Source organism: Narcine bancroftii, assembly GCF_036971445.1.
Source record: "Narcine bancroftii isolate sNarBan1 chromosome 12 unlocalized genomic scaffold, sNarBan1.hap1 SUPER_12_unloc_2, whole genome shotgun sequence".
Classification (NCBI taxonomy): Eukaryota; Metazoa; Chordata; class Chondrichthyes; order Torpediniformes; family Narcinidae; genus Narcine; species Narcine bancroftii.
Window position 1 is genome coordinate 7,690,284 of NW_027211808.1, and position 21,410 is coordinate 7,711,693.

The window sequence follows — 21,410 nt, forward strand, 5'->3', positions numbered from 1 at the left end:
GAACAAACTACCAAAAGAGATGGTGAAGGCAGGAACAGTGAAAAAAATCCAAGAGGCATTTGAATAGGTACAAATGCATAAGACACTGAAAGTTATGGAATTAATTCAGGCAAGTGGGATTATTAGAGGGAAAACATGGTGTGCCATATGTGTTGCTTCAATGCTGTACCCTAGGGATGCTTTGAGACCCAGCATTATGTTGAAAGGCTAGTCATAGTGTACATCAACTCCAGCCTCCCAGCCAGCTTCAATTTGCCTCCTAGGAAATTTGATCCACAGCAGATGCAATCTCCCTGGGTCTCCACTTGGCACTGGAACACTTGACACCAAAGGCACTGTTTTTTGATTATCCCAAATGCTTTCAATACTACAGTCCTCAGAAAATTTATTTGCAAGTCTTAAGATCTAGGCTTTACAGCCCTTCCCCCCTCCACCTTCGCTACTGGATGACTTCCTGTCAAGAGATGTAACAACATCTCCTCCTCAATCACACTCAACACCAATGGTCTTCAAGAAAGTGTATTCAGTCCCCTACTCTAACCCACAACTGTACAGCTGAATACTGTTCCAATATTTGCCAATGACACCACAATAGGGTATCAAATAAAGATCAGACTGAATAGAAGATTGAGGTTGAAAGTCTAGTGACCTGGTGTCAAGATATCAAATTCTCAACATCAGCAAGCTGAAAGAGATGATTATTGACTTCAGGAGAGAGGCAGAGTCCACACCCCTGTACATATTAGAGTGCTAAAGTAGAAAGAGTAGAAATTTTGTTTTTAGGGATATGGTCTCACCTGGGATAAGCACGTTTATGCAACAGTCAAGAAAGTGCCAACTCCTCTACTTTTTTTAGAAGATGAATGAGGTTCATCATGCCCCTCCTGTTCCTCAACAACTTATACAGGAGCAGCACTGAAAGCTACCTTGCTGGATGCATCACAGTGTGGTGCAGGAATTGTTCTGCTTAAAATCAGAAGCTAAAGAAGGTAGTGATGCACTTCAGAATATCACACATATTTCCCTCTCCTCCATGGACTCCATCTATATGTTCTGTGCCTAGAAAAGGCAGTCAGCAAACTGAAACACCCTATTGCAACCCAGATGTGCTCTCTTTTCCCTCTTCCATCAAGGACAAGGCTGAAGGGTGTAAAAGCATACACCAACAGATTTAAGGACATGTTTATTCCCTGAAGCTGTCAGGCTCTTGAATATACCCCTTAATTATGCTTTCATGCTGTCCTTGCTTTGTTCTAATTGATCATTGCTTTCAATGCAATTCTGTACTCTATAATTGTGCTCTTTACATAGCAATATGAATGTTAGAGGTAACTTGATAGTCTACTCACAGCAGAGCTCTTCTCTCTTTATGCAGTTTTTTGTGGCAAGTAAACTTAAAATTAAAACTTCAGAGAAAAAAATGACTGTAAAGTACTTTAGGCCCTTTCAAACAGCTGTGTAAAAGGGGGTTAACCAGGCAATTTGCCTGGATAGCACCCCAGTTTCACACCAGTTAGAAAAGGTCTGATCTGGTAAACCCCATCGGAATCCAATCAGGTCCCTGACCTACCTCAGAGGTAGTCAGGGTACCCAGTTAAACTTTCCTAGGTCATGTCCATGGGCAATTTGAAAACGAAGATATCAACACTTGCATGCGTGTGTCACTGACCATCCAGCATCCAAACATCCAGCTGTACTTCCGGTTATTGTGGGGGTCGGATCCCCCTTAAGTGGCCAGGTTGGTGTTTTAATGGGTCAATCCCCCTGCAATTCAAAGGGTGTTACCACTTTGCCTCAGTTATCGCACTTGGGTCCCAAGAGGGTGACCCAGGTGCTGCAGTTTAAAAGAGGATTTTTTTGAATCACCCTGTATTTGAAAACCATGCTGGAGAAATGAAAGTCTTTTTCTTATTGGGATCTAGTGTTCAGTTTGATGTGGTAAACCTGTTTATTCCAGTTGCCTCTCCATACCTTCTATAAAATGCACAAAAGTATTGGCATCATGTTCTTTTAGTAGATTTAATTGTTAATGTAGGCAGAGGTGAGCAAATTAAATCTTATCATCTGAGCTGTGTTAATGAAAACAAAACTTCAGTATTCACATTCCATACACAACCTCACCTCCTCAACAAATTTTCCAGCATCTTCAGTTGATGGTTCTGATAGCTGCTGCAATTCAGCTGCACTGTTTAATTGCCCAAAGGCAGAGCAGAATTATCAATTAATCTTTTGCACTCTGATGCTAACAACATTCAGGAGAAAAGTCATTGGTAGAATAAAGCAGACAATTTTTGATCTTCCAATTTCTTTCATGCCTTTTATTAATTCTAAAACCTTTGGGCAACAAATATAAAATGTTGCTTGACTGGACAAGGTATGCAGGAGATCATGTGATACGATCTTCAGGAATATGTCAAATCAGATGTAATGAGACTGTGTCACAGGTGTTTGTCAGGTTGCCATCTGGCTCCTCCACTCTAGTGTCCATCTTTCATCTTAAGCCAAGGTAATAGATGTTTCAGCCTACTCCAACATCCCGACTGAGTCGTTCCCGTGTTGCAAAGGCATTTTCATTCAGACCACTTGGAAGGGCTGTGCATCAAAGTGAGAGGGGTGGGAGTTGAGGAGTGGACCGAATGAAGGTGAGCAACTAATTATCTGAAGAATTTCTAAAGAGCTAGTGGGAAAGGGAGGAAGAATGTAGATGGCTTACTATTTTTTTTCCTTCCAGTTATCAATTTGTTGGAAATTCTTTTGTTCCATAATTACTTCACATCACATTCCAGGACTTGAGCCTAACCTCAAACTTTCTGTATAGAGGGAGGGTCCCTTTGCCACCTCTTGGATGAATAAGATGTTAAACAAAAGCATCCCCAATGTTTGATGTTGGATATAAAATTTGACGTAGGACAAACTGAATAAAAACAGAAAGGGTCCTCTCAGTATGCTGGACAATATTTATTCCTTAACTAATATCAACAAAAATGTTTATGTAACCCTTTATCTCATTAATGGTAGCAACACGTTTCTTGCCCAATTTGGTTGTTCTAATAAAATGCAAACAAATAATGAAGCACCAAGAAGGAATTCATGGGCTCTTGTAGCCATGCAAGATGCTACAAAATTCTTCTCATCTTGAACTGAAACAATAAGCATTGATCTGCAGTGTCCTCTTTTTCCCTGCACCACTCTTGTATTGTTAATCAGGGCATTGTTTGCTGGGGGGGCATGACCTGATGGCAAAGTAGGAAGAAGTGTAATTCCATATTGGACTAAAATATACCAAATTTAAATACTTGGAAAAGTTTTAAAAGTTTATTTTGAACTTATCTGAATGCTTAAAGACTGTAATGGCAGCTAAAACAAAGAAATCGAAGACACAGATTCAGAAGAAACTTCTCTTTAAAAGTTCAGAAGATGTGAGGCCTACTTACCAAATGGAATTCTTGGATTCAACTGGAAAAGCAACAAAGGACTCGAGCCCGGCACCGTCTTGCTGGGGTAATGCTGTAGAGTTGCTGGAGCCCATGATGGACCCGACACTTGACGCTGCTGCGAGTCCTGGCAGTGTGGAGGTTCAGGGCAGCATGTCGAAAGACATGCATGCGCGGACCTCTGTTTTCCCAGGCATGTGCGGTGCGACGTGGGTCCAGGAGTTACTGGATAAGTTCTGGGCTGTTGGGCTTGGACCTCCACTGGTCCAGACCAGAAGGAAGGTGAAATCAAAAGCTGAATTAAAAGAATTGGAGGAAGAATTGTTGATTGTTGTTGAAGAGAAATAAGGTAGACCTCAAGGAGAGGACACTAATTTTGAAGCTGTTTTTACCATTTTGGAATCATTGGCACATCAAATGGGCAATATGCAAATATCTACTCAGATGGAACATGGATTTATGAATATAACTGAAAAATGAATAATATTTCTGAAGTTTCTTCTCTTAAAAAAGGACATTTTTGCTGTTAAAGGCGATGTCAATAAATACTTGAATTTGGTGGACACAGTTCAAAATAATTTTAAGAAAATGGAAGTTGCCTCAAGTTTGTAAAGATCAAATGGAATGAAATAGACAGAAAATAGAGAAAGTGGAAGATTCTTTCATTGGATGGGAGATTCAGAAGAAAGATTTATTGAAGATCGATTCTCTGGAAAATCAGTCATCAAAATTACATTAAAATAGTGGGAATTCCTGAAGGAATTGAGGATTCAGAGCAAATAATTTTGAAAAAAAAAAGGATTCCTAAGGCATTGGGATTGGAGTTTTTTCCAGAAGGTTTAGATAGGGTTCATAGGGCTTTAAGGAGTAAACCATATCCATGTCAACCACCACAAGCTGTTTTGATTCGCGGTCTAAAATATCAAGATAGAGAAACTATTTTGAGAGTAGCAAAGAATGCACATAGATATCAATCCCCGTTGATGGCACAGGGAAATAAAGTGTTTTTCTATCCAGATCTGAGTCAAGAAATTATTAGAAAATTAGTTTAATTCTGCTGAAGAGGTACTTTGGAGAAAGCGTTATAAATTTTCTTTTTGATATCCTGCAGTATTGAAAATTTTTTATGGTAATTTTCAATCACTATTTTTTGAAAATGATTATGATGCTTTAATCTTTGCTTATTCTCTGCCCAATAGGGCTATTGAAAGGCACTCTTCACTTAGGAAGAAGATATCTAATAAAGTTTTGGCATGGTAGTTGAAAACTGAACAAGCTTCAAGGATTATTAATACTGAGAGAAAGGACAATTCCATTACTTTTAAACCTCTGGAAATTAATGACCAATTTTTGTCATTTTACCAGAAATTATATGCTTCTGAGGGAGTGTGAGATGATGGTTCCATTGAAGCGTTCTTGTCAGAGTTAAATTTACCAATATTGAAGGAGAAGGATGTGAGAAAGTTGGATTCTCCTTTTACAGATTTAGAAATAAAGGATGTTATTCAACAAATGCCTAATGTGAAGTCACCAGGAGATGATGGGTTTGCTGTTGAATTTTATAAAATTTGTTATGATGATCTGTCCTCTGTATTTATGGATGTTCTTAATCAGGTAACTCAGGTGCATGCTTTGCCAGACTCATGTTTAAGTACAATGAAAACAGTTACACCAAAAAAAGACAGACACCCTTCTTATCGACCAATTTCTTTATTAAATGTGGATTATAAAATAATAGCGAAATTATTAGCAAATAGATTAGCAAAGTATTTACCACAATTATTACATTCTAACCAGGTTGGTATTATTGAAGATATGTATGCTTCAGATAATATTCTTAGAATGGTTTCATTGATCAATGCTTCATGTCAGCAACCCAACCTACTGATGGTAGTAACATTAGATGCTGAAAAAGCTTTTGATATAGTTGAATGGAAGTTTTTATTTAAAGTTTTGGTGAAATATATATATGGACCCTTATTTATTGGTTGGGTGAAGGAACTATATAATAATCCTGTAGCAAGGGTGGCGACAAATGGTCAAACTTTTTCCTTTTTTAAATTAAAGTGTTCAACTTGTCAGTGTTGTCTTTTGTCATCAGCCCTATTTCTGTTGGTTATTGAACTGTTAGCTCAGACTATCAGGTACAATTACAGCTATAAGGATTGGATAGGGTGAATATAAGATTAATTTATTTGTTGATGTTGTTTTGTTATATTTAACTAATCCGGATCAATCTTTAATTTATTTGCAAAATTGTTTAGAATTATATGGCAAATTATCTGGATATAAAGTGAATTGGGATAAAAGTGAAATACTGCCAATTTCTGAAGGAAATTATGATCAATATAGACAAATTAGTAAATTTCAATGGACTGATAAAACAGTACTTGGGGATAATGATTAATGTAAATTTTCAATCATTGTATAATTTAAATTATGTAGTGTTAATGAAAAAGATTAGAGTGGATTTGACTAAATGGAAAGATTTACCTTTAACTTTAAAAGGTTGAGTAAATTGTATAAAGATGAATATTTTTCCACAAATTTAATATTTGTTTCAATCAATTCCTTTTTCTCTTCTGAAATTTTTTTCAAGATTTAAATAAAGTTCGAGAATTCTTCTGGAAAGAAAAATTAGCAAGATACATAAATTGACCTGGCAGTATGCTTTGGGAGGTTTGCAATTACCTAATTTTAAAAATTATTATGAAGCAGCTCAATTAAGATGTATTAATCATATGTTAGATGTTTCTAATCATTCAAATTGGGCTAGGGTGGAATTGACTGTGATATTGGAATCTTGTCCTCATCAGTTTGTATTTAAATGGAATATAATGTACTAATTTTGAAACATTTATTAGAAATTTGGACTAAAAGGAATTTATTAATAGGTAGTTTATCAGTTCAAACCCCAATATATCAAAATAAATTGATTCCTTTTTTATTGAATAATAGAGTTTTAGAAGATTGCAGGATTGTTTTGAAGAAGGTAAATTTTTATCATTTAATTAGCTTAAAGAGAAATTTGGGATTTTAGAGAATTCTCTGTTTGTTTATTACCAAATTAGGGCTTTAGTGAAAGATAAGTTTGGAAGAGAAATTAACATTTCTAAGTTAACTAAACTTGATTTTATGGTTTCATATTTTTTATATAAAGGTTTTATATCAGAAATGTATGCATTATTACAAGATACTATGGTTAAAATAAACTTAGATACATCTAGGATTTAAGTTGTGAGATTAGTCAGATGGATTTGGAAAATATGTGATATGATGAGTTGACTAAATTAATTAATATAAGATATAGTATGGTTAATTATAATTTTTTGCATAAATTTTTAACCCCTGAAAAATTGAAAGAATATGAATTTAGTAATTCAGATCTGTGTTTTATGTGTGGATTATGTGTTGGAACATTTCTACATTCTGTTGGGTTTTGTGATAAAGTTTATCCTTTTCTGGTTTAAAATTAGGAAATTTCTTCAAAATTTGTTTACAATTCAATTTCCTTTAGATCCAAAAAAATTTTTGTTAAGCTATTTTATTCTGTTAGTGGACTTGGGGTTGTTTCAGACAGTGTTTATTCATCTAACATTAACAGTTGCTAACAAATGTATTGTCATGTCTTGCAAAGATGAAATGGACAAATTTAATTCTATTGGATAATGAGTTGAAGTTGAGTATTTATATGGAGAAAATAACGTATAATTTACATAATAATTATGATTTTTTTTGTTAAGATGTGGACACCTTATATCAAGAATATGAATTTAGTAATATTATAAATTACTGAATGTTTTTGTTTATTTTTAATGCTTCCCTTGAGGGATCAGTTGTGGGAGGGGGGTAGGTTTGTTTTATTGTTTAATTATTATTAGATTACTTATTCTGTAGAAGTATTTTTATTTTTATTTAAAAAGTACTAAATAAAGTTTTTTTGAAAAGAGAACATTGTTTGCTGGAGCCCTCTATCCATGGATTGTGTGATTATTTCAGGTGGAAACCCTACCAAACTGGTATATTTGCTCATAGGTCTGGAACGACCTAAGTCTAAAACTGGCCAATGTACTAATCAAACTGATGACAATCCCTGAGATCCTCTTTACACCAAATTATCAGATGATTTATAGAAATGACCAGAGTTATATGATGAAATTCACATTATGTCAAGGTGAGATCCATGGTGAGATCTTCCATCTCTATGCTATATTTTAACGTGTATTACCCTATGAAAGCCTAAATGACAAATCAGTAGAACACAACCCCCTTTTTCCATTCATTGCATCCATTTAAAATATTGATTGCAAATGGTTCAAGCCACTAAAACCAGAGAGCTGGGATATGAACTATATCCCAGGACAATTAGTTGTTTGTATAGAATATTTATCTCACTGAGGCTAGTAACCCATTTATTGGCCAATTGAACCCACTGCAATTTGCTCCACAGCAGATGCAATATCACTGGATCTCCACTCAGCTATGAATCACCTAGTCAACAGGAACATGTATATCAAGTAATTCTTCACTAACTGCAGCTCAGCTTTCAACATCATACCAACAGTTTGATTAATATATTGGCTAGACTATAAGTTAAAAAACATGGGTCTCTGTACCGCACTCTGCACCTGGATCCTTGACTTCCTTATTGGAAGACCACAGTCAGTATGAATCAGAAACAATGTCTCCTCTTCACTGGTGATCAATACAGTCAAGGATGTGTGCTTTGCTCACTTCTCTATTCTATAAGGCCATGAGCTAGGCACAATTCAAACATCTTCAACAAATTTGCCTATTACACCACAGTCATTGGGAGAATCACAGACATCAGTGAAGAAGCATACAGGAGGGAGATAGATCAGCTAGCTGAGTGGTGCCAATACAACACGTTTGCAAAACCATGGAGCTGACTCTAGACATCAAGAAGGCAAAATCAGGAAACCATGAAACAGTCTTCATCAAGGGATCAGCAGTGGAAAGGATTAAGAATTGGGTTTCAACTTCTATGAGGTCCAGTCCTGGGGTCTCCAGTTGATGCAATCAAGAAAGAGGCTGATCAGTGGCTATACTTCTTGAAGAGTTTGAGGAGATTCAGTATGTCACCAAAGACTCCTGCAAATTTCTACAGGTGTACCTTAGAGAGCATTCTGACAGATTGCATCATTATATGGTATGGAAGTGCCATTACATAGGACAAGAAAGAAACTGCAGAGAATTGTGAACTTGGCTAGTGTAGCTCAGTCTCTATTTTTTTTAATATGTTCTTTATAATTTTTCACACAGGCCTGTACAGTCATATACTAAAAATGAATAAAAAATTTTCTACCCAGACATAGTTTTGAACTCCTGAAGAAGAGGAAGGAGTTTAATGCAGCAAAATCGACCCTATGGAAAAAAAGTTATAAATTTATGTTAAAATATCCAGCGGTGCTTAAAATAGTTATCCCAGGGCAGCAAAGGAAACTGTTCTCGGATCCGGAAAAAGCACGAAAAATTGCAGAACAACTACAAAACAGACAGAGAGATGAAGAGATGTAAAAAGAACAAAAAATGACAACAAACAATATATAAAGAGGAATAAAGTATAAGTAAGAACTAAGAAGGGAAAGAAAGGGAAGAAAGGAAGTTAGAGTGAGCTTTGTTATATGTGAAGATTAAAACATTTTCTGGGGCGCTGGATGGGGAAGAATAACAGTCACTGCGAAATCAGTTGACGCTTGTGTAATGGAAGATTCTAACCTGTTTTTTTTAAACTTGCAGCTCTGGGTTCTGCAAGGCTGAGAACCTGCTTGTGTTTTAGAATCAGCAGACATAAGCTAAATTCCACCAAGGGGCCAGAGATGCTGTTATCTGAAGAAAGGACATCTGTGTATCAAGAACATTTAATCTTCCTGCTTGATTTGGTCACAGACTGTCAGAGGCCTAGCCTTGATGCAAAATAAACCATTGTATTCAAAGTGATAAGCTGAAAATTATGTCATTCGTTAGAAGCCTAGCATGCTAGCTTGCTCACTTATCTTTCTTGCTGTGCTGGGAATAGGTGCTTGGGTAAGCAGTTTTGGGGTAATATAAGCCATGGTCCCGCTGCTGAAGTTTGAGACTCTCCGAGAGGTGGCAACATCTCTCAGCAAGAAGAACTTCTGGAGTCCAGCCAACGTCCTGGTCAGGAGAGGTGGAGAAGTTGCTACCGGCGCCCTGACAACCAACAACAAGCGTGCAGTCGTTGCCTCGCTTCGGCAGTTGGGACCAGTCCAAGCATGGATAAGTATAGTTGGGAAGGGCTTGCATATTGTAGTGTGAAATCAGCTTTTGAATTTGTAATAAACATTTGTATAAACTGAACTGCTCACGGGGTGTGTGTCTATATTCTTTCGGTAGCTCAAACATTGTGACCAATCTAAAATGAATAAAATGAGAGGTATAAGTTTACCCAAGACAATTGGCACTGTGAGCAGGATTGGTCTCAAGATGTTTCGCCGAAAGAAAGAGGTGAGCCCTGAGCAGTTCTTGATTCCTGGATGGACTTCCAAAGACGATGGGTTTGGCAAGTTGGCCAATACCCTGTCTTTGTTGGGACCACCCATTAATTGGGATGAGAAGTTAGATTCATCAAGTGCACCTCTGGGAGAGCGGGTTGCCACTCTCCTTCAAGAAAGTAAATTTCCTGGTAAAAAGGGGACACTGACGGATGGTTTTTGGTTGCTGGTCACAGCCTTACGCCACTCCATTCAGCATGAACCAGAATCAGTTCAAAGAGAAGTAGAAACTCAGCGTAAGAGAAAACAATTAGAGGAGGAGCTAGAAGCCATGTGACAACGCTGTTCCATGATGAGCGAAATTGTTTGCACCAAGAATTGGAAGATAAGCACGTCCAAATGATCTGCCATAATATTAAACTCCGGCAGCAGCTCTGTGCAGATAAGGAGAGTCTGATGGATCATCAAGATTTCCAGCAGCAGAGTGCTGAGACAGATGCCTGAAGTAGGCTTCACATGGACAACAAAAGGTTAGCTTAGTGCACCAAAACCAAGGAGCTGATTGTGACTTCTGGAAGGGAAAACAGAGGTTTTGATCATTGGGGGAACAAACATGGGGAGGGTGGGTAAATTTTAGTTCTCAGGAGTCACTATGTTTGAGGATCTTCCCCAAACCCAACACTCTAATGGCACCATGAAGGAAAGACATCAGCACCTCTAGTCCCTCAGGAGTTTACAGAGGTTTGGTATGACTTCAGAAAATTTGGCAAATGTATGGTCGAAAGTGTACTGAATGGCTGCATCACTGTCTAGTATAGGGATACGAATACCCCTAAGTATAAAGCCCTGAAAAAGGTAGTGAACATAGCCAAGGATCTCACAGGCAAAACTCTCATTATCATCAAGATCATCTACAGGGAATGCTACCGTTGGAGAGCAAAGGCAATAATCAAGACATCACATGTTTTGTTCTCACTACCATGTTCAGGTACCATGCTGCTACTCCTCCATCATCAGACTCCTTTTTGACAAACTCAATCAGGGACTTGTTTAGGGGCTCTTGTGCACTTTATTGACTTTTTTTCTCTCTGTATTGCACAATTGTTTCTATTTTTTTTACTGTGTACATTGTGTTTTCTTTTTTTTATAATGCCAATTTGGTAAATCAGATTTAGATTTATTGTCAGAGTCCATAAATGACATCACATACAACCCTGAGATTCTTTTTCCTGTATGTGAAGAAGCACAAAAAAAAAATCAAACTCAACATATACATGTAAACTAATTCTGCAGGTCCACAGTAAAAATAAATATCGGGGTGAATGTGATATAATGTATTGTTACGGAGTCCAGAGGACCCCAAAAATCAGCAGCAATAAATATGCACCACAACACAGGGTGACTTAAAGAAAAGTGTAGGGTACTATCATCAAACCACAAGAGGCAGAGTGCAGGTAAAACACTAGTTTTAATAGACTGGTATACAGCTATGCTTTGAGGCCTTAGTCTTGCCTCTGTACAAGCCTAGGCCAGAATGAGGGGGAAGGGATCCCCTCCGGGCTTATATACACCAGATGAGCCACCTTGTGACCTATTGGAGTAATGACATCATGCATGACATACCACCATATTCATGGCCACTTAAAAAATTGTGACTGGCTCTTCCCTCCCCCCCCCCCCCCCAACTCCCTCTGTCTCTTTGCACCCAATCATAAGTCCAGTATTTGACATGGCTTCCTCTTCCTTCTGGACCTTTGGGGGGCTGGGGCGGGGAAGGTAGGGGGGCCAGGGCCTGGGGGTCTCGGCCCTGAATGAGGGTATGGTCCATGGATGCAGGGCTTTCTGCCTATGGGGTGCATTTGTCTGCTGCACTTCATGCTGCTCCATGGGGGGGTCTGCGACCATCCGTATCAACCATGGTTCCCTCCTGTGATCCTCCGGAGCCTGTCATGTTCCTGTTGATCCTCCGCAGCCTGTCATGTTCCTGCATCGTCTGCCGTCCCATCCTGACGATCTGTAGGGGTATGTAGTTCTTCTGCGCCATGTACGTCTCCTGCAGGTGCGAGGTCCCTGGTTGCCACCGAGTCTTCCGGTCCATCCTTGAATACCACATAGGCGTAGTGAGGATTTGTGTGCCTCACTTCCATGAGCTCCACCTGTGGATACGTCCTGTGGTGCCTGCAATGCTTGTGCAGGAGGGCTGGTCCCAGTGACATCAGCCATCTAGGCAGCAAGGTAACTGTGGCGGCTTTCCTCGGGAAAAAAAAGATATAGCTATGTGGTGTCATGTTAGTGGCAGTACACAAAAAAGGGCAGAGTCTCTGGTAACATGTCTTGCCACCTTGGTACTTGTACGTCTTTTGCTTTGAGAGTTAGCAGAACCATCTTCCAGATGGTTGCATTCTCCCTTTCTACCTTCCAGTTCCCCCTAGGGTTATAACTCATAGTGCGACTGCACACAATGCCTCTATCCCTGATGTACTGTTGGACCTCGGTGCTCATGAAGACAGCACCCTTATCTGTGTGTATATAGCTAGGGTACCCATACAAACTGAATATAGATTGCAGCCATTTTATTACTGTGGCTGCGGTGACAAAGGGGAACCATGAGTATTCATCGATAGTGTTTAGGAAATAGATGTTCCTGTCATAGGACAGGGGTGGGCCTTTGAAGTCAAGGCTAAGCTGCTCAAAAGGCCTGGTGGCTTTTATTAAGGGGACGCTCTCTGGCTGGTGGAACTGCAGTTTACATTCCTCACAGATGGGGCAATCCCTACTTACCATCCGTACCTCCTCCACTGAAAACGGGAGGTTTTGGACCCTGACAAAGTGGAAGAGACTCACGACTCCCGGGTAGCCCAGCTCATTTTTCAAGCTCTGCAACATACCACCACTAAAAATAGTTTTTAATTATAATTGAACAAGAAAACATAATTAAACTTTAACTTATTACTTAACATGCTTACTTAACCTACCTAACCTACATAATCCCCCCTCTAATATTAAGCGCAGGTGTGTGTGTGATGTATATTTAAGTTTAGAAAAGTTCTTTGGATCACAGTCCAATCTCACTGGTTTCAGAAAATTCTTGTACTATGCATAGCAGTTATCATTAACAAAGTTTATTAATCTGTGGTGCTCAACAAGCAAATGGTTACCACTCAGAAGCTTCTTGATGGTTTTCAGAGAAAGATTCCTTTTCCAGGACATCCATAACTGATTATTTCTCAATCAGTCTGGCTGACAAAATTTTTCCCCTTCAGGGTTTTTCCCCTTCAACATTGCAGAAGGAACATCCAGGTATGTATGGATCTAATTTGACTTTACCCGATGCATGGAGAATTTGGAAGGAAAATCATGAATTAGGAGTAAACTCATATTCAATCATTTTAGTTCCATTGACATTGAAGTCAAAACACTCAAAACTATAACACCAGGTGGTTCAAAATTCTAAATTTTGTTTGTGTTTCTGTAATGCATGTTCACACAGGTTGGTGTGTGTTTGTGCAAAATTGTATGTGTTTCTATGGATGATCAGATGCATTAATTGCTCAGATATTCTCTTCATGTTTAAAATAGTTGCCAAAAGTGCCTTGCAAGTTTAACTATTTATATAACTTTAGAAACACATTTGCTAATTTGTGCAAAGATATATGCCAGATCAGTTTATCTTTTTAAGGATGTTGATTAAACTAATGAGGAAACCAACTTGGCCTACTTCAAATTAATGCCTTAAGACGTTTGATTTCCATCTGAAAAAAGAGATTGGGCCTTGATTTTTCATCCGATTTGAAAGATAACACCTCAGATGTTACACTACTCCCTCAATTCTGGAATGAGGTTTTATACTCAACCCCCTTGAATGGGGCTTGTAACCACAACCTTTAGATTTAGCAATGCAGGCTATGCCCACTAACCAATAGCTGACATTTAAATGCTGCCTGAAGCTGCTCAGTAGAGATTTTTAAAAATTCATAAAAATAACTGGTTTTAAATGTTGAAAATGTAAAATATACAAAATGTACTTTCCATTTATTTTTCTATTTTGTTACACTTAATTTGACTTCTGATTCATTTTCATTTTGTGCTTTGTTTATCATTGATCTCATCCACTCTAATTAATATTTCCTTCATTGTATTTTTGTAGCCCTTCAATCTGATTGGTTAGGGTTATCAGATTACTTATCCTGTTCATTCAAACTCCAAGCCCCTTTTACACTGAGGTTAATAACTCACAATTGCAACAACAAACCATGCCAAAAAACGTCAAGCATTTAACTAGTCTACCTGACATTTTGTATTTACATACTGTCTGTTGTAAACTTAACTAAAGTGTCTCTCACAATATAAAATAATCAATACCCCAGCACCAGCAGAAGTTATTTGGGCAGGAGATCAAAAGCAAGGTTCAAAGGGAATCTTAAGGAAACATGCAGCAGAGAGATTTAATGAAGGTATTCCAGACTTTACAATGTACTGATGAGATAACTGCTAGCATTAAAATCCATTAATAAAATGAAACTTCCCATTTCAAGTTTGTTTATTATTAACTGATTGTACCTATTCTTTGGCTTGGCTTCGCGGACGAAGATTTATGGAGGGGTAATGTTCACGTCAGCTGCAGGCTCATTTGTGCTGACAAGCGGGACAGGCAGACATGGTTGCAGCAGTTGCAAGGGAAAATTGGTTGGTTGGGGTTGGGTGTTGGGTTTTTCCTCCTTGTCTTTTGTCAGTGAGGTGGGCTCTGTGGTCTTCTTCAAAGGAGGTTGCTGCCCGCCAAACTGTGAGGCACAAAGATGCACGGTTTGAGGCGATATCAGCCCACTGGAGGTGGTCAATGTGGCAGGCACCAAGAGATTTCTTTAGGCAGTCCTTGTACCTCTTCTTTGGTGCAACTCTGTCACGGTGGCCAGTGGAGAGCTCGCCATATAACACGATCTTGGGAAGGCGATGGTCCTCCATTCTAGAGTCATGACATACCCAGCGCAGCTGGATGTTCAGCAGCGTGGATTTTATGCTGTCGGCCTCTGCCATCTCGAGTACTTCGATGTTAGGGATGAAGTCGCTGCAATGAATGTTGAGGATGGAGCAGAAACAACGCTGGTGGAAGTGTTCTAGGAGCCGTAGGTGATGCCGGTAGAGTACCCATGATTTGGAGCCGCTCAGGAGTGTGGGTATGACAACGGCTCTGTATATGCTAATCTTTGTGAGGTTTTTCAGTTGGTTGTTTTTCCAGACTCTTTTGTGTAGTCTTCCAAAGGCGCTATTTGCCTTGGTGAGTCTGTTGTCTATCTCGTTGTCGATCCTTGCATCCGTTGAAATGGTGCAGCCGAGAGAGGTAAATTGGTTGACCGTTTTGAGTTTTGTGTGCCCAATGGAGATGTGGGGGGGCTGGTAGTCATGGTGGGGAGCTGGCTGATGGAAGACCTCAGTTTTCTTCAGGCTGACTTCCAGGCCAAACATTTTGGCAGTTTCCGCAAAACAGGACGTCAAGCGCTGAAGAGCTGGCTCTGAATGGGCAACTAAAGCGTCGTCGTCTGCAAAGAGTAGTTCACGCACAAGTTGCTCTTGTGTCTTGGTGTGAGCTTGCAGGCGCCTCAGATTGAAGAGACTGCCATCCGTGCGGTACCGGATGTAAACAGCGTCTTTATTGTTAAGGTCTTTCATGGCTTGGATCAGCATCATGCTGAAGAAAATTGAAAAGAGGGTTGGTGCTAGAACACAGCCTTGCTTCATGCCATTGTTAATAGAGAAGGGTTCAGAGAACTCATTGCTGTATCTGACCTGACCTTGTTGGTTTTCGTGCAGTTGGATAACCATGTTGAGGAACTTTGGGGGGCATCCAAGGCGCACTAGTATTTGCCAAAGCCCTTTCCTACTCATGGTGTTGAAGGCTTTGGTGAGGTCAACAAAGGTGATGTAGAGTCCTTTGTTTTGTTCTCTGCACTTTTCTTGGAGCTGTCTGAGGGCAAAGACCATGTCAGTAGTTCCTCTGTTTGCGCGAAAGCCGCACTGTGGTTCTGGGAGAACATTCTCGGAGATACTAGGTATTATTCTGTTTAAGAGAATCCTAGCAAAGATTTTGCCTGCAATGGAGAGCAGCGTGATTCTCCTGTAGTTTGATCAGTCTGATTTCTCGCCTTTGTTTTTGTACAGGGTGATGATGAAGGTATCACGAAGGTCCTGAGGCAGCTTTCTTTGGTCCCAGCAGAGCTTGAAAAACTCATGCAGTTTGGCATGCAGCGTTTTGCCGTCAGCCTTCCAGACCTCTGGGGGGGATTCCATCCATACCTGCTGCTTTGCCACTTTTCAGCTATTCAATTGCCTTATATGTCTCTTCACGGGTGAGGACCTCATCCAGCTATAGCCTTAGGGGCTGATGAGGGAGCTGGAGCAGGGCGGATTCTTGGACTGAGCGGTTGGCACTGAAAAGAGATTGGAAGTGTTCTGACCATCGGTTGAGGATGGAGATCTTGTCGCTGAGGAGGACTTTGCCGTCTGAGCTGTGCAGCGGGCTTTGGACTTGGGGTGAGGGGCCAAAAACAGCCTTTTGAGCCTCGTAAAACCCCCTGAAGTCGCCAATGTCCGCACTGAGCTGGGTTCGTTTGGTGAGGCTAGTCCTCCACTCATTTTGGATCTCCTGGAGTTTGCGCTATACAAATTGAATAAAACAGCATCTCTCCAGACAACACACAAACACAGTGCATCCTACACACAAATGACATATATGTATAGTGATCCAAAATAAATACCTTTATATAAAATAATTTAAAGGTTCTATAAATGTTGAACAGTCTCACTGCCTGCAGGAAGATATTTTATTATGTTTTCTCATTATTCCCTTTTAACTGGAATGCTCTATGGTTAGATACACAAGAGAAAATACTGATGAAAGAATCTGGACAGAAAATTATATTGGACAACAAAGTTCTTCAAAAGGTTTGCTTCCTGAAAAAAAAATTGGGGATTACGATTGCCAACTTCAAGATGAACACAAAGGTAAATCCATATTTGCTGCATCACAAAAGAAATTGGAGAAACATTAAATGAAATTTTATTAAATTTAGCATGTTTAATTGCATAATGATGCTGACACATTGCGTTAGTTCAAATGACATAAAATCAACTGCCATTGATTTTCGTTTGTACTTAGCATCTGATATCTCTTGCGTCAGTGTCCAACAATAGTCAGCCAGCATTGATGGATTCCAGTTCCCCTGATCCTGCTTTTCCATGGTCACAATGTGCTGGTGACACCTTTCATCACTGACTGCACCAAGATCAGCAGGGAAGACGTCCTTGTGCGAAAGCAAAAAAATTAATTTTCAATGACATGTTGCATTTCATAGTTTAGTATACATGAAGTAGACTTAAAATATGGCAAGAAATCACAAAAAAATGGATTATATCTAAAAAAGTACACAATAGAAAATATAACAGTGATTTTCAGTGATCAGCAGCCCAAAATCCATAAAATAAAATGGTCAGTGGTGTGTGGTCTCCTGGGTCCTCTTGAAGTCAACTGCCATCTCTTGTTTTTTTTGTGTTCAGATATAGGTTTTTGACTATATTCCAGTCTGTTAGCGATTGCACCTCATCTCTGTATGCAGGCTCGTCATTCTTACTGATCAGGTTCACCACTGTGGCACTTGCAAGACAACACTGATCTTGCTTTACAAATCCTTTATCCTTGGCCTTTCTAAAGATTTCTTTCACCTTAAATGAAAAGGATAAGATAATGTTGAGCAGTCATTCTCATCGGATGCTACAGCTCATTTAAGTAAAAGCCTTGTTTGCTTTTCACCTCACAGAACAAGTAATTTTATGGAGTCGGTAGAAGGGAATTATGAAAGAATTCAAAAAAATGACCTACTTCACAGGGTAAGGGGTCCATAAACTTTCAGCAGAGTACTAAGGGGCCATCGCCAAAAAAAGGTTGAGAATCATTGACCTGGAAGATGTAATAGTGAATTTGTGCATTAAACCTTATTCATTTCTCACTGCTGGAAATTTGAACAGATAATTCATATCCCTACTATAATGTTGAATTATCACAAAAATCCATTACTTGACATTTAAAATTTGGCATTATGTAATTTTTCTGCAATAAAAGCAGGCCATTCTCCCCACTGCTACTATAGTGGTTCTTTAGAAAATGTATGGAATTAATCGCTGTGTGGTGGATCGCGGTATTTCAGATCTGACTCACTAGACTGTTCAGCAGTGGTTCTCAACATTTTCTTTCCACTCACATACCAATTTAAGTATTTCCTATGCCATCAGTGCTCTTTGATTAGTAAGGGATTGCTTAAGGTGGTATGTGGGAAGAAAGAAAAAGTTTGAAAACCACATAATTGTTTATGTGCACAAATTCAAAACTCCAAAGGAAATGGCCAATGACAAATTTTCTCAAGCAAAATATTTCAGTAACCATTGGGTCCAGAGCAGCAGTTCTCAACCTTCCCTTCCTACTCATATCCCACCTTAATCATAGAGCACTGATGGCATAGGAATTACTTAAAGTGGTATGTGTGTGGAAAGTAAAAGGTTAAGAACCACTGCTGTACAGGCTACCCCACCTCTGACCCTGTAATTCCTCCCTGTAGATTCCCCAAAAAAGGCCAGTACCCCTAGTCTCCTCCCTTCATTGAGCCAGCAGCACATAGAGACATGCCCGATGTTTCTGAATTTTAAAGCCTTTAATCACTCGCTTTTTGTCTGCTTGTGGTTATTTATCATGCCACAAACTGTTCTTTACGTGGAATTTTGCAATGGTTCTTCATGTTTTTATCTAATTAATTTTTGAAGTAAAAATTTTGAAGTATTGAACCTACTTCCACCATTCCAGAGGCAATTATTTCCAGATTATGGCAACTGTGGCCATATAAAAACTGTCAGTTCAACCATGCTCTTCCACCTTGATGCCAACAATAATTAATTAGGAAACATGTTCTACCATTTTTGAACAACTCTGTTAAATTTCCCAAAGGGGAACAATTGCATTTTCCATAGTGTCTCCAAGAAGTCAGCCCCTCTTCCCTGGGTTTTTATGGCATCATTGAGACCCTTCTTTTTTTCTTTGGCTTGACTTCACAGATGAAGATTTATGGAGGGGTAAATGTCCACATCAGCTCCAGGCTCGTTTGTGGCTGACAAGTCCAATGTGGGACAGGCAGACACGGTTGCAGCGGTTGCAGGGGAAAATTTGTTGGTTGGGGTTAGGTTTTGGGTTTTTCCTCCTTTGTCTTTTGTCAGTGAGGTGGGCTCTGCGGTCTTCTTCAAAGGAGGTTGCTGCCCGCCGAACTGTGAGGCGCCAAGATGCATGGTTTGAGGCAATATCAGCCCACTGGCGGTGGTCAATGTGGCAGGCACCAAGAGATTTCTTTAAGCAGTCCTTGTACCTCTTCTTTGGTGCACCTCTGACACGATGGCCAGTGGAGAGCTCATTTATAACACGATCTTGGGAAGGCGATGGTCCTCCATTCTGGAGATGTGACTTACCCAGCGCAGTGGATCTTCAACAGCGTGGATTCGATGCTGTCGGCCTTTGCCATCTCGAGTACTTCGATGTTAGGGATGAAGTCGCTCAATGAATGTTGAGGATGGAGCGGAGACAACACTGGTGGAAGTGTTCTAGGAGCCGTAGGTGATGCCGATAGAGGACCCATTATTCGGAGCCGAACAGGAGTGTGGGTATGACAATGGCTCTGTATACGCTTATCTTTTTGAGGTTTTTCAGTTGGTTGTTTTTCCAGACTCTTTTGTGTAGTCTTCCAAAGGCACTATTTGCCTTGACGAGTCTGTTGTCTATCTCGTTGTCGATTCTTGCATCTGGTGAAACAGTGCAGCCAAGATAGGTAAACCGGTTGACCGTTTTGAGTTTTGTGTGCCCGATGGAGATGTGGGGGGGCTGGTAGTCATGGTGGGGAGCTGGCTGATGGAGGACCTCAGTCTTCTTCAGGCTGACTTCCAGGCCAAACATTTTGGCAGTTTCCGCAAAACAGGACGTCAAGCGCTGAAGAGCTGGCTCTGAATGGGCAACTAAAGTGGCATCGTCTGCAGAGTAGTTCACGGACAAGTTGCTCTGCTGTTTACATCCGGTACAGCACAGATAGCAGTCTCTTCAATCTGAGGCACCTGCAAGCTCACACCATTGAGACCCTACTTAGTTTCCAAAAGCAGTGATACCCAGAAAAAACCCACAACTTCAGATGTGAGTCCATTCAATGGTATGACTTTCACCATAAAGGGCCTAGTAATCAATATTTTCATCCTGTCAGATAAGGAGCACACATGCTTTTACCTGGTCCATTCTATAGTTAATTCCAGTGGCACAATGCATGAATAATCATTACTGTCCTCCATGTGAGAGATGTAGCCAATATCTCAGTATATTAATCTCTTCAAGGGGAGGATTTCACAATGAAATCTCAAAGCATGAGCCATTTCGCTTCCAAGCCTGTCAGAGGTCATCATGTCTCCCTGTATTGTATCTGTCCGAGATCTCCAGCAGGCAGAAATCTCTCAACACTTGAGGGCAACTGGTCCCAATGACACTGCTTTGCAGCACTTATCATCCTGTCTACTGCCCCTCTGGAAGATGCTGTCATTCATTAGATTTCTCATCTGTTGACTGTTTCGATGTGTTGTGGAAGGGAAGCAAGACCACAGTGCAGAGCTCTGCCTGTCTGGCGTCACTCTCTTGTCAGCATTGTAGGCCTGTGAGAAGAAGAATATAAAAAATATTTTTTCCCTCAGCTGAGCATTAAACATCAATGATTCAATACTTAGTCTGTAGGAACATAAATGCTGCCCTAAATCTCACATATTTTCTTCCTACCTATTCAAAAGAAGCTGTTATAGCAGTCATGATTTTGTTTCTGCTTAGAACAGGATTTTAGTTCTGGGCACCATAATAATCTTTAATCATTCTGATTTAGAGTAAAATATAAAGAATTTTATGAAAATATCTAGCATTATTGATTATGGGTTCAGGGATTTATTGTTGCTTACCTTAATTCTGCAGTCAAAATTAAATAATTATGACAGAGATTTGCTAGCATATCATTTGAAATTATTTTATTTATGTTTTATTCAACATTCTAACACATTTAACAAATATAAAATATTAAGTCAAAGGATTGTCAAAAATTATTCATCACAATTTGTTCCAGCCATCAATAATATTATAAAACAAGGTATCAACTCCTTGAAAGGCAATGTCAGCTTAGTTCATGAAAGCAGAATGTGTGCTACTGTGAAGCAAAAGAAGAAATTTGTTCAGTTAAGTACCAAGACCATGTAGAATTAATTTGAATTTGGAATGTGAAAATCGGCCTCAATTTCTTCAATTAAATAGGGAAGAAAAAACAGCTGAGGAATTAACCCAGAAAAAGGTAATCTGCACTTTTAAGGTTCAAGCTCAAGGAGTGGAGGCTAAAAGTGTGAAACCTTTTTAAAGCAATGAACCAGTTACATTATTTCTATTGGTGGACGTTCA